The 13,555-nt window shown below is 30.4% G+C and overlaps 1 protein-coding gene across 1 annotated transcript in view; it reads left to right on the top strand.

Annotated features, from left to right (window-relative positions):
• The first annotated feature begins 6,679 nt into the window (after window positions 1–6,679).
• Window positions 6,680–13,555, top strand: part of Scp2 (Sarcoplasmic calcium-binding protein 2) — a 33,957-nt gene continuing 27,081 nt past the window's right edge. The window contains exon 1 of the mRNA XM_029299136.2: window positions 6,680–6,904. The gene's annotated coding sequence lies outside the window, so the exon portion shown is untranslated. The remainder of the gene's footprint in view (window positions 6,905–13,555) is intronic.

Below are 13,555 nucleotides of genomic sequence, written 5' to 3'. Positions count from 1 at the left end.
CTTATCTGAATTACGGTTTCTCGGATACTTCTCGATGATAGATTTCGCAATAATAAGTCCGATTTCTTCATTCCGGAGATTAAAACGTAATGCAGCAATAATAAGATCTCCCCTTGAAAGCTTGTCAGATAAATATACGTTTATATATATATTATACTTTAATTTCTCAGTTCTTTGCTGTACGTCGATAAGAATAGCGGCTTTATTTAATTCGAAAAGTTCGCGCGAAAGTAATTCCGTATTATTATTATTATTATTCTCTCGCGCGATATTCGTAGAATATTCATGAGATTAATTGGACAGTTCATTATTGATACCTAGCCTTGTTAACATTTTGCTTTCACACGGGCAGCATGTAACGGTCAAAGAATCATAAAATGACAAAATATTAGTATAGAAATGTTTGCTTTCCATAATTCATACTTGCTGTATCTCTCGTGTTTTTAAAGAGCGATAGCTCCTATATGTATAATTGTTAAGTAACTACTTCCATTTAGCTCTCTCTCTCTATCGCGACAAAATTTGTATCACGTAATCAACGTCCCGGCATGAAATATCGATGTTAAATTACGGAATCGTGACAGAAACGCGTATTCTCGACGAAGCGAGCGTCATCGCGAATCATCAAATAATTTGCTAAAACAAAATTTCGAAAATGTACGCACACAGACAGCGCACATCGAACGGCGCACGTCGTATACGCAAGCACGGACCATTTCACTGCAGCATTCGATATGCGTTTGCAATAAAAAGGAGAACAAACGGGCCGCGTAAAATGTATATACAGCGTGTCGATTCCGTGGAGGCATCGCCACGTGGGTGGACATCGCTGTTAATATTCTATTTTCGCAATCGTGCGGACTTAAGCTTCTTCATACATCGTGGTGTGATAAATGTGTCGACTTCGTGACGTCGTGCGCATTATGACGGTTTGTCCCTCGCAATTCTCCCCCGTCCAAAAGAACTCAAACCTGATTTTGTTCGAGATGTTAATGATTTGCAAAAGAAAAAAAACGCGTCGATTCGCGTCCCATGAGGCTGGAAAGAATCTCGCGCTTCCGCAACACCTCTTATTTACGTGCTTATCCGAGACAGGATATTAAATGGGGATTATTTTTAAAAAGGTTGAAATGTACACTTTTATCTTTTCCATTAAATAGTTAATAAACATGTTTCAAAAATATATATTGCTCATTTCATTCCGTTATTTAATTAAAAAAATATATCAAGCGAAAAAAATAATCAATTACAAAATATTTCATTGATCGAAGCAAATATACGTAGTATACTGTTTCTATTTTTTTTTTAATTTAATAGGAATCCATATTAATACGATCTATATTGTAATATGATAAAGCGTGTTACAATAGGAGATAAAGTGTTATTGGAACTTTATTCGTGAACTTTTTAACTCTGAAATTTGAGCCTTCCCAACACAACACAAATTTAAAATCTACTTTTTATTATTGAAATTTGAAGTAAACGTTTCAAATAATATGTTTAAAAAAGTATATATAAACGTGCTTCGGATTTTTTTTCCTTTTTTACATTAAATATAAAAAAATCAATAAATCACAGAAAATGCAAAATAATTTGTTTACGCATTTGTTTACAATTACCAGGGTTGCCACAGAAAATGAATTTTAAAATTCCCTGACTTTTCCATGTTTTCCAGACAATAATGAAAAAATTTCCATAACCAATATCAGTAAACTTAAATTTGGAACTAGGAATTGTAGGAAAAATAGCTTATATTATTAAAAGTAACATAAACTTGGAAGTTTAACATTATGACATAATCCTGTAAATTCAAACAATAGAAAAAAGGAACATTAAAAAAAAGAATGCAGCAAAAAATAAGGGATAACAGAAAAAGCAATTGAATTAAAACATTTAATAAAAGATACATTTTAATGTTTAATTTAAGTTCAAGAAAAATAAAATTTATTTGTTTTTGTGTCAATCTTTAATGTTAAAATAATAATAAATTTGACATTTGTAAATATATTTACTTTCTACGTTAAGTTCTACAAAAAGTAACATTTTTAATATATATTTTAAAACTAATATCTATAATGCATGGCTAGTACATAAATTGCAATATTAATTGAGAAAATCTTACTTATTTTTTAACTTGCCAGCATATTAGATTATAAATGTTAGATATATTTAAAAAATTAAAATATTCGTTAAAATAAAAGTATAATTTAAAATAAGTTCAAAATTCCAGGTTTTTTTACATATTTCCCTGACTTTTCCAGGTTTTCCCTGACTAATTTCAAATTCCATGACTTTTCCCGGTTTTCCCGGTTTTCCAGGTCTGTGGCAACCCTGAATTACGCTTTCGTATCATTTTATTTCTATATTAATTTGAATTCTATATAAATTTCTATATTAATTTTATCTATCATAACTTTTATTCATTATAACTTTATATTTTTTTCATAAAAAATATATAAGAATAAAAATTATAAAGTTATTGTATCTTTTAAAAAATTTATTATCAAGAGAACTAGGAAAACTTAATTTTTTAATAATTAACATCCACTTGCGTCATCAAACTAGTTAAAGAGAGAGATGTAAATGTATAATAGGTTGCATAGAATTGACATTGAATTAACGATCGATTGATACAAATCAGTCAGAAACATTCAATCAGAAGTTTGATATCTGTCAGCTTAGACAATATTATTAATTAATTTTCGTTTACCACTCGATGTAATTTAACAGCATTTCTGACAATTAATTAAACGAGATGTTACATATCGTCATCGCCGTATTTTTTGGATCGCAGTGCGACATATACTTTCGCCTTTCGGCGAAATCTTACATTACGTCTTTCATGGCAACCCTTCTGCACTTCTTTACATGTTTGCGATATTAATGTCGGTCCCCCTTCTTATTCCGATTATACGCTAATACAAATGCGAGATCAGATATGGAGAGTGAAGAACGGTGTCGAAAGCTTTCGGCAGCGCTTGTATTATCTGCAAATGTATCGTGTGAGCTGGTGAAATATGGCGTGAATACTAATTAGAACGAAGTCTGACAATATTACGATGACCTCAAAGTGTATTTCAAATGCTATTTCAATCAGTAAATTGGTAATTTGCATATATAGTTGATGATGGACATCGAAAATGCTTAAAATAATTCTTTACGTACACAAAAGTTATTTTATCGGATCATGTAACTATTCTAGATATATTTTATAACAAAGAAAATTATATTTTCGTGAATATCCAATATATCATTTTTTAAATGTTGATATAATCAGTAAAATTATCGCTCTTCTCCAAATGTATTAAAAACTATTAAAAATGTATCTGAAAAATGCATTTCTAACAAACTAATAATTAAATTAGGAAACGATCCAAGAATATATCATTGTATTAATAAATCAAAATTAATTAAATGCGCAAAAGAAAAAATTACGAGTTAAATAAAGCATTACTTATAAACGAAAATGTAAAATGTAAAGCTTAGTTACAGAGTAGGTTACATTCGTGCGCTTTTATAACCATCATTTAGTCGTAGGTAGTTTTTTACTTTCGCGTTCACTTTTACTGCGTGCAAACGCTGTGAAAAATTTGCAATATATCGCAAAATTTATGCTTTTTTCATATGCAATGTCAGTCTTATTTAATATAAATATAACCACAAAATATAATTATTCGCTATATTTTTTTATAGGTAAAATTGTTGAATAACAACTGCTATAATGATTCAAAAATTAGTATTGTAAGAATATTTTTATGATTAATAATAAATATAATAACAATTCAGTAGCTAATAAAATAAGGAGTGTGTTCAGATTATTTAAAAATAATATTCGATATATAAGTAATATTTTCATTCAATTGATCTGTAATTAAAAGTAAAAGGAATTTTATTTTGTTCTTATACTTTTTTATTCTTCCATTTATTTCTCGTCTTTGTAAGCAATGCATTTATATCTATCTCATCTTTAATACATAAAAAAGGAAGGAACGCATTTATTAGCATGTTTATGTGTACATATATAAATTATAAATTTGTTAATAAATGAGTTATATATATTTTATCCTGTATATACATACATTAAAGATATTATATAAATATACAATATTACACATTTTTTAAAATAATCTGAACATACTCTTGTTTTTAAATTAACTATTGAGTTATTAGATAGTTATATATATATATATATATATATATATATATATATATTCTTATAACACTTAATTTTTGAATAATTGTAACAATTATCAACTGAAAATTTGATGTATAAAAAATATAGCAAATAATTATATTTCGTGATTATATTTTTTATTAAATATTATATTTCAGAAAAACAAAATATATTAACATATATATTTAAAAATATTATCACTTTGTTGCGTATGATGTAATAAAATATTTAAATATCAGCCTACCCTATTCTAAAGCTAATTCTGTATACTATCACAACACGATAAAGGCCAAGTCCTCTTTAGAATCTTATCGAAACTTTTAGAGTCGCAAGCTCTTGCGATAACTGTAAACGAATAATAATGTTACAGTCACCGGTACATTCTGAGTTTTCTGTTCATGTAAATCCTTTTACCGCGGGATGGTGATGTTCAGTCTAAAAGGGAGCGTCGATCGATGACAACGAATTGTTACCGTGTTGAGATAAAATTGTACGCTATCTACTTTGAATTTTTCCATAATAATTAATGTAACAAAAGCATTATTTACAATAATATTTGATTCTCTTGATTTACTCAATTTTGAATATCTATTCATAATTATCAGGCATAATTATCAGAAATGCTGCATTAAATTTAAAATAAAAGAAATATATAGCTTTTTAATTTAAAGCTCATTTACGTCTCAAAAGAGATATTACATATAAACGCATTGATTTTGAAATTACTCACATCAATTTTAAGCATCTAAAACGGATTTACTGAGAAATATATATCTAAAAATAACACTCGATCAAGATAAAGATAATAGCTCCATAAGATCCATAAGAAGCAAATAATGATTAGGGCCGAAATATAGCGTGAGCTTTAGTAAGAGCTGGCAGTGCCATCAATAGTTGCAGAGGCTACACGAAGCGTGACATTATATATGAAGGAAAGTTGTGGTTTAAGCAATTTCGCTGTCAGAAGCGATATCACAGAGCTGGATAAATCTCTAGGCAGGTACTTCCTATCCACCTCACCTCGTAAGCCTATTTCAAGATGATTATCGTTCATAATACGTGACGAAGCAAGAAATATACACACTTTATTCCTTATTTTTTATTAAAAACACGGCACTCCAAAGATTTATCTTCCTTTCAGAGTCAGATTTGTTCGAAAAGTTACCGATATACAATTATTTCTTGCAAAGTAAATCCAGTAAATAGGTGATTAGAAATATTCTGTATTGTTTAAGAGATGATATGGCTATGTCCTCATTTATGTCAAACGTTAAGTAGCAACAATTGAATTTGAAGAGCTTGTCGTATCAGCATTTAGCAAAGAAGTGATAAATTGACGAGTCACACATCGAGAAAAGCTTACAAGTATTTGATACGCGATTTCTTTACATTCGATGTTCCTAAGATGCCGATTCAGCAACCATCGGCGACTTTCTAACAATTCGAGATCTTGACTTGACTTAGATTTTATCTCGTCACTTGTATTTGCATTTCAGCAATTCGTCGACAAGTATGTGATCTATCTTTTAAAAAAAATTCCATTCATTTTTTAATATCATATGCAATAATTAAAATGCATGACATTAATTTCAATATAAAATGACAATATAAAATTTTAGTTAAAATCTTTCTATATTTCGATTTCAATTGTATCCTTTTATTAAGTTTTAATTAAAATTTTGAATAATGTACGTATTGTTTTTAATTTTCTGATTTGAATATAGTATTGATTTCTTTAATATAATACTGATTGTATATGTAACAGATTGCTATTGCATTATTATTGTTCTGCTTATATGCGAATGAGGCTAACGGAACTGAATTTTGATCCATTATTTTCATCACTGTTGATTTTCATTTTCTGGCTTTTTTATAAATTATTCGATGCATATTACCGAAAAAATAAATTTGTTAACTAAACCTTTCAACTAAATATTATTTTGCTAATTGAATATATAAAAATATTTAAATTATATATAAAATATATAAATCTAACAAAATGTATGTTTGATTTAAATACTAATATATGTTCCATTAACAAAATAGTAATTTAATTGAAAGGTTTAGTCAAGTTAAAACAAATATTTTTTTCAGTATATGGATACTTTAAGCAGTAACGTTAATTAAAAAAACATCAATTTAAAATATGCTCTATTTTTTTACCGCTGCAATATTATTATTTATCAACATATCACATTATTGATTCGAGGTCCGCATAGAATATGAAAAACTTCGTTACTCTTTCAAAATTTGATTTTATACGAGGACTCTGCGATAAAAAAAAAGTTCACGTTGCCCGAAAGAAAATTAAAATACGTCATTAATGTATACACGTGTCCCCAATCATTTTACAAATACTACGCAATCAGGATAATGGATGACTTATTGGTGCACGTGGAGTCTGGGACTGCGAGACCGGCCGATGAAGGAAATCAGCGGACGGAGCTTAAGAGGCCGATCTGCGCAAGGACAGGTGCAAGTTCGAGGGTATAAAGAGGAGAAGCTCGGGCTCGCGGTGCGCACTTTGTGCTTCATCTGTCCGTCATACAGATCGCACGATCGGTCTCGACAGCTATACACTCTTCGCTTTCTATCTCGCCAAAACTTTTCCCGCTACGTTTGTAACTGCAGGTTATCGCTTGCATTCGTGCGTCGTTTTTTCCCGCCTTTCTGGACGGACTTTTTCGACAAGTTGGACTCTCCTCTTACGTGTCAGCGTACAACTCGCAGGTGAGTTGTAATTTGAATTTGAGTATTTTTCTATCTTGTCTCTCATTCTCTCTCGCGTATAATTCTCAGACGAAACTTCACGAGATTGTTAAGAAACTCATTGAAACTTCGAGTGAAACTTTACTTTGATTATCATGCTATCATCATCTTGAGGGTAAAAATTTTTTGCATGCGTTTTACATTAACAATGGACAAGGACAAAATTTATTTATCTTATTGTTAGATCAATTTTGAATAAAAAAACTTTATTTATAAATTTATTTATAAATTTAATTATTTAAGTGGATTAATAAATTAAAAATGTTTATTCTGCGCGATATTTTATTAAATGATCAGATTTGTTATGCAGAATAATTATTTGTCAATTCTGTAACGAGATGTCACAGTGAAATGTGTGACATGACGTGTCCACCGAAACGTTGACAGTCGAAATGCAAAGTGATAATGTAGACCGAGTGTGACACGAGATTCATTGGGGTTTAAATGCAATTGTCGTTAATCGTCCGTTAATGTAAACGAGAATGTATCAGATTCGATAGATTTGGCTAACGCAGATTTACATTGCTATATACAAGTTAGGGTTCTGAATTTTTTGTGTAATAAAACTGTCACAATTTTATGAAAAATTATCTTCTGATTAATATTATATGAATCTGTATTATGTAATTACCTAATATAATGTATAAAACTTTGGATTATTTTATAAACGTAAAAAATGAGAAAGAGAGACAAAAATCACATTGTAATACTATAAATTTTACATGTACATAATATCCGCATGCAGATTTTTTACGATTTTTTTGCTAACTTTCCACACATACATATAATCTTTCTTTAATTAATTAATGAAAATTTCGTTTTACATCTGTTTATAATTAAAGCAGAGGCAAAGTTAAAAAAAAGCAAAAAAATTGCCAATAAATAAAAAAACAATAAAAATGTGTTTTCTGCTTTACATGTATTCATATATGCAATTAGTTATTTGGTCTTTTAATATAATCAATGAAAACAAGATAATAAGCTATCCTTTCAATATTTTGCTGCAATTAAATCATCATGTGTGCGCGTTGTATAATTAAAAAAATAAATTAAATATACGTAGCATACAGAACATTTTTATTGACATGTAACATTTATAGATTATGCTTTAAATCGACATTTGATTTTAACATGACGCTTTGCCTCTTGGTACGGATCGAGTGACGAGAACCCAAATACTTTAGCGAAGTTTGATACCTCTATGTGACAACCTGGAGTCACTAAACCAGAGAGAGAGAGAGGAGAGAGAGAGAGATAGTGAAAGAGAGAGGAGTTCAAAGATGCACTAGTGTTATGTGAAGCTTCAATTACGCTAAATGCGTGGTTTTAGCGGGTTTATTTTGCATCACCGTCTCTCAGTTTTTACCATCTTTTCGCGATATAACATAATAAGTGTGATAGAAGCGAAATAATAAACACGTACAAAAAAAAAGAGAAAATGGAAATTTTTATGTTGTTTATCGTTAAAGCTTTATCACCTAAAACACTTTAACATTATAAAGCAAAATAATTATTATTCAAATCATATCAATTTAAAAAAATTCTTTTACTGAAATTATAAAAATTGTTAAATTCTTTAGAAAAATATGTAATTTATTTATAACTGATTTTTGGATATTCGTGAAAAAGAGGAATAAATTTTTCATATTTTTGCTAAAGCATTTTCAGCACTTTTTTGCTCGCAATACCTTAGGTCAATTTGTAAAGCAAATCGTTATATTATCTTCGATTTTCCAGTTCTTTCTCTCTCTCTCTCTTTTCTCTATGTTACTTGATATATAGTACTCTCTATAATAATGTGCCGATGGAAAAAGACATTTCATTTTTTATGTCGCACGATTTCTACGCACGTGTGCGTTCACTGCCGCAAAATCACCATTTGATTATCGATAGGGTGCTGTGATATTTTATACACTGCTAACTATAGACAAGGCAAGCGACGATGCGTGCGGTATTGTGAAATTTGCGGGCTTGTATGCAATTATTAATTGCACAAATTAATGGAGCCATTAATAAGTCTCGCGACACGTTTAATTCGCACGATGGCAGACGATAAAAGCCGAAACAAATTTATCGCGAAGTTTAGTTGTGTAAAATAATATGAACGGCCTATACGTATATGTATAAGCATGATTAATTAGAGATACGAGATTATAGATGTATAAAATAAAATGTTAAGATCACGCTCGATTATATAACGTCTCAGTGCGGTTCTTTATTCTCGCGCGATAAAAGTTATTATACTTCTCTCGGCAAGAAATTCCGTCTGGCTGTTATAAAAGTTTCCTGAGATGTTATGACGACGACTTCATATATCCTTACTGTAAAGTAAATTCTGATTTCAAGTGTCGTGCTATCAACCGCGTTACAGCTATTTAAGCAGAGGTAAAATGTTTTTTATCGTTAATTAACTTTCATGACGATTTATTCTAAAAATAAGAAGAATCTCTCCTATCTTCGCACATATTTTCTCTATGAATACAAACGCAAGTGATATCTTTAAATTGAAAAGTAAAAATTCTCAAAAGAAGCGCAACTGCGCGATTGACATTTACATTATTACATTTCATCGGAGCTGACAATGCAAATAGAAAAATCATGACATCCCCACACGTGCTCATGAATACATAATCGCAATCGATCAAACATATATCGGCCTCAATAACGATATTTTACTCGATCGTTAAATAATATTATTGGTTCGTCGTCTCGCGTCTATAATATAAATGGTCCGCTATATTTTCATGAAAATATATCGAGGTATACATTACCTGACCACGAAATCTAATATCGTTTATTGTGAGCACACGTGTAACTTTTGTTTTACGTATCCCTATAAACATGACATAACTGCTGACTTACAATATCGGTCGCACAAAGCGATAAATGCTTCGTGTTGTAAAAATCGTATCGTCAGTGCGTTTCAGTGCCAGCAATTTCAATGGCCGTCCATTATCCGTATGTAAATTTCATTATTCAACGTTAATACGATAAACGCGATATAGAATTACGCATTATTCTTCACGGAATTTCTCCGATTTCTAATGAAATTACTGCGCAATTCATTTTCGTTTTCGAACACTCCGTTGAACGCTCATTGGTTGCCACAAACGGCACTGCGGATAGCTTTTAAACGATTTTGTCTATTACGTCGCGGTGTATGTGTGTGTGTGTCGTAAGCAGGATTAATCTATGTATGCGGCAGGACTTGCGCGGAGAACACGCGTCATTCATTGTTGTTATATATCGGAAAATATTTTTAGCGTCATCAAAGGATGACCAAAATTTTACTTCTTTTGTGCAAGTATCTATTTTCACGTCGGACGTATTGAAACGTTGGAGTATATGAACTAATTAAAATTTTGAATAGAATTACATTGAAGCTCATATATTATAATAGTCATTTCTGTTGACTCAGTGGACAGTTTGATTTTATTTACAAATAAATACGTATCGTGAAAAAATGAATAAAAAATATTCATCCGTATATTTTCGCATTTTCAATACGCTTACTGCGCGTTCCCAATTTATCGTATTTATACCTGACATTCGGTTCGCAATACAATATCGCGATCCTATCTGCGTGATTAATACAGGATAATGATTTCACGCGAATCGTTTGTCGACGACTGTAAAAAACAACGATAGCTTAACTAATCATTGTGTCAACAGCGTGGGATAAATAGAGTTTTTCCTTCTTTGACCCGGTTCACGAATCACATTACACAATCAGAAATCACATCGAGAAATTAATTTAATTGTTCTCTCGCCGAGAAGTTTCGCGCTCAGCGGCCCTTTATTACAACATTATTATCTCGGTAATGTTTTCAGAGTCACGTTAATGCATTTAATAACGTATCCCACGAACCTATCCCGTTATGATCTCTGCGGAAGAAAATGCGCGTGTCCCAGGCGGAATACTAAAGCAACATTTTGATAAAAAACAATCGGGAATTTTTGTTCTTGGAACTGGCATGAATGCGCGGCTTTTCTTTTTTTCTCGTTATATAGAAGCGCTCCGTGTGATCGTTTTCCAAAATTTATGACACTTTCTACTACTTTGACTATGCGGAGCTTTGGTGTCATGGGAATAATTTCCTATTCCATAATCACGAATCTCCGCATAATTCCTTCGTCGCAGTTTAAGTTACTTCCTCTGCTAGGAATTAAATCGCAAAATTTATTTTTTAAGGAACAAATTAATGAGTATTTTTCATATTATTTTGTTTTCTTTTATCTATTTTCCCCCTGCTGCTCCATACATATAATTATCATGTAGGAAAAATATACTATATATAAATTTCAACAAAAAAAAAATGTTGATACATGGTTCTTTTATATGTGTGTATCCTAATAAATTTATATTTAACGTTTATGATTATCGAACGACTAAAGATAACGCATCTCATGAAACTGTCTACAATATACTTGTCATCAACGATATATAGGTCGCTATCTAATATAGTAAATCGTTTGCCAAAAAATATATTCAACTTTCCCTATTATGTCTTATCGTCATTAGAGCGTCGTCCTGGAAATAATTTGCTCGAAGAAAACTAGTGAACTTCGATAAATCATTAAGATACGATATTATTGCATAACTACAGTATTGCTTATTATTATACAACGCTAAATTGTTCCTCTATCTCATTATTGGTCCATTCGATCAAATTGATATACGTTTCCTCAGGCAAAAACAATTTTCTTTTTACTTATATTATTACTGCGTTATCGATTCAGTGAGATTTAAAGAGTATTGAGAGTATAACAATGATTATTATACCGGATAAGAATATTGTGAACTTCGCTAGATTGAATACAAAGTACATCATTTTATACTTTTTATGTAGTTATCTGTCCGTAAAAACTAATACTTATTAAAAAAATTTTTTAGTAATGGTTATTATGAAAAGTATTTTTTTTTTTATTATTATTAAAACATTATATCCAGTAACAATAGCTTTCGAGAATAATTATGTGAAAAGACTAAAATAGAGAGTATATGCAGATTTGCAACGATGGTGAATTGAAACTATGAAAACGTGATATAACGATTCACAAGCTCTGTTATCTTGTTTCCCTGTGTAATCGAGCTTATAATATAATTTTCCACTTGTTTGCCATCCAATTTATACCGATAATAATAATTTCATGGTAACAATTAGGGTTGATCGCAATCTGCTATAAACAATCGGAAGTGGCATAAAAGAAAAATCGATACATTTCTCTTATATTTTTAATTGAAATATATGTATAATTCTTTCTGTTATTATTTTATTAATTTTACTTAATAATAATATCAAGAGCTTCATCATGCGACTTCTCGCATAAATATATGCACAAAGTGCAGTGCAGAAACAGGGCACATACATATACATATACATATATGTATGCTAAAAACTTTCGAGAATATATCGCGCGCGATTATATTTCGTTATACAGAATGCTATCATATCGAAACTTGGCGACGTAAAAAATTGGCAGTTGGTTCGAGTATAACGAGTGTGCAACATTTTTGCGTGATACATTTTTCTAGAAACCTAGAGCGGTAATTTTTTCGTCGCTGTTATTTTTCTCGAAAATCTACTATACTACGTGTTACGGTGTACATCACGTCGAAAGCCAGAATGAAATGGCGTATCGCTTTAACGATCTTTATGGCATTAACCGGTTTAAAAAAAGAAAATAAAAATTAAAAAAGTCATTTGTCGCTGGTTTTTTCCGCGAGAATGCTGACAAATTGTTCTGCTAAAGATTTCGAACACGTTGTATCGGTCTTATAGTTATAAATTCCTAAAATCCTTGATGCTTTGCTAACGCAGACCGTGTCAGCGCTATGTAACTTTAGAAATTATTGTTCGAGTCAATGTTAAATTCCAATGTTGCATACTATTCATGTAGCGCATGAGGAATATATTCATTTACATTTTTATGAAGCTAGATATATATATATATATATATATATATATAATCTCTCGTATTTTCGTCTTCTAAAAAATTTAAAACAAAACATTTTTATGCGCATAAATAGTTAACACTTGGCCTTGAATTTTGAATTAAAATTCTCAAGTTTCTAAAACAGACCGAATACAATATAATAAATTTATTTGATGAATTCCCAATAAGCGTATTAAATTAATGTATCTTTGAAAAGTTAAAAAAAGAAATAGAAAGTCACCTAAATTAAGATTGAAGTTAAATAATATGTTAGCGATCCCAAACATAAATCAATTCTTTAACCGATATCGCCTATTATAGAGCATTTAATAATCGAAACTTTGTGCAATTTTAATCTTGTGCAGTTTTTATTGCCCATCGATTGCGCGTAATGGAACATTGTATTTTAAAACGATGAAAACGATGAAAACTGAAGCCGATGTTTACTGATTCAAGAAATTTATTTCGATGTACCACGATTTTCTATACCATCGACAAAATTACATCAATTCTTTTTGAACAATATATACTCTAATGAAAATAAAAAAAACAGGATATTAAATGAAGATCATTAGTACATCTTAAATCTTTCGTAAACGCATCGATCCGAGCACATATATTGATTTTGCACATGCCAATCAAAGCCAATTATTTCCGCAAACACAGTTTGTCGAT

The sequence above is a fragment of the Nylanderia fulva genome, unplaced genomic scaffold (genome assembly GCF_048542155.1).
Source record: "Nylanderia fulva isolate GAGA-0341 unplaced genomic scaffold, ASM4854215v1 Scaffold12, whole genome shotgun sequence".
In the NCBI taxonomy this organism is placed as follows: Eukaryota; Metazoa; Arthropoda; class Insecta; order Hymenoptera; family Formicidae; genus Nylanderia; species Nylanderia fulva.
This window is presented reverse-complemented; position numbering and strand designations above follow the sequence as displayed.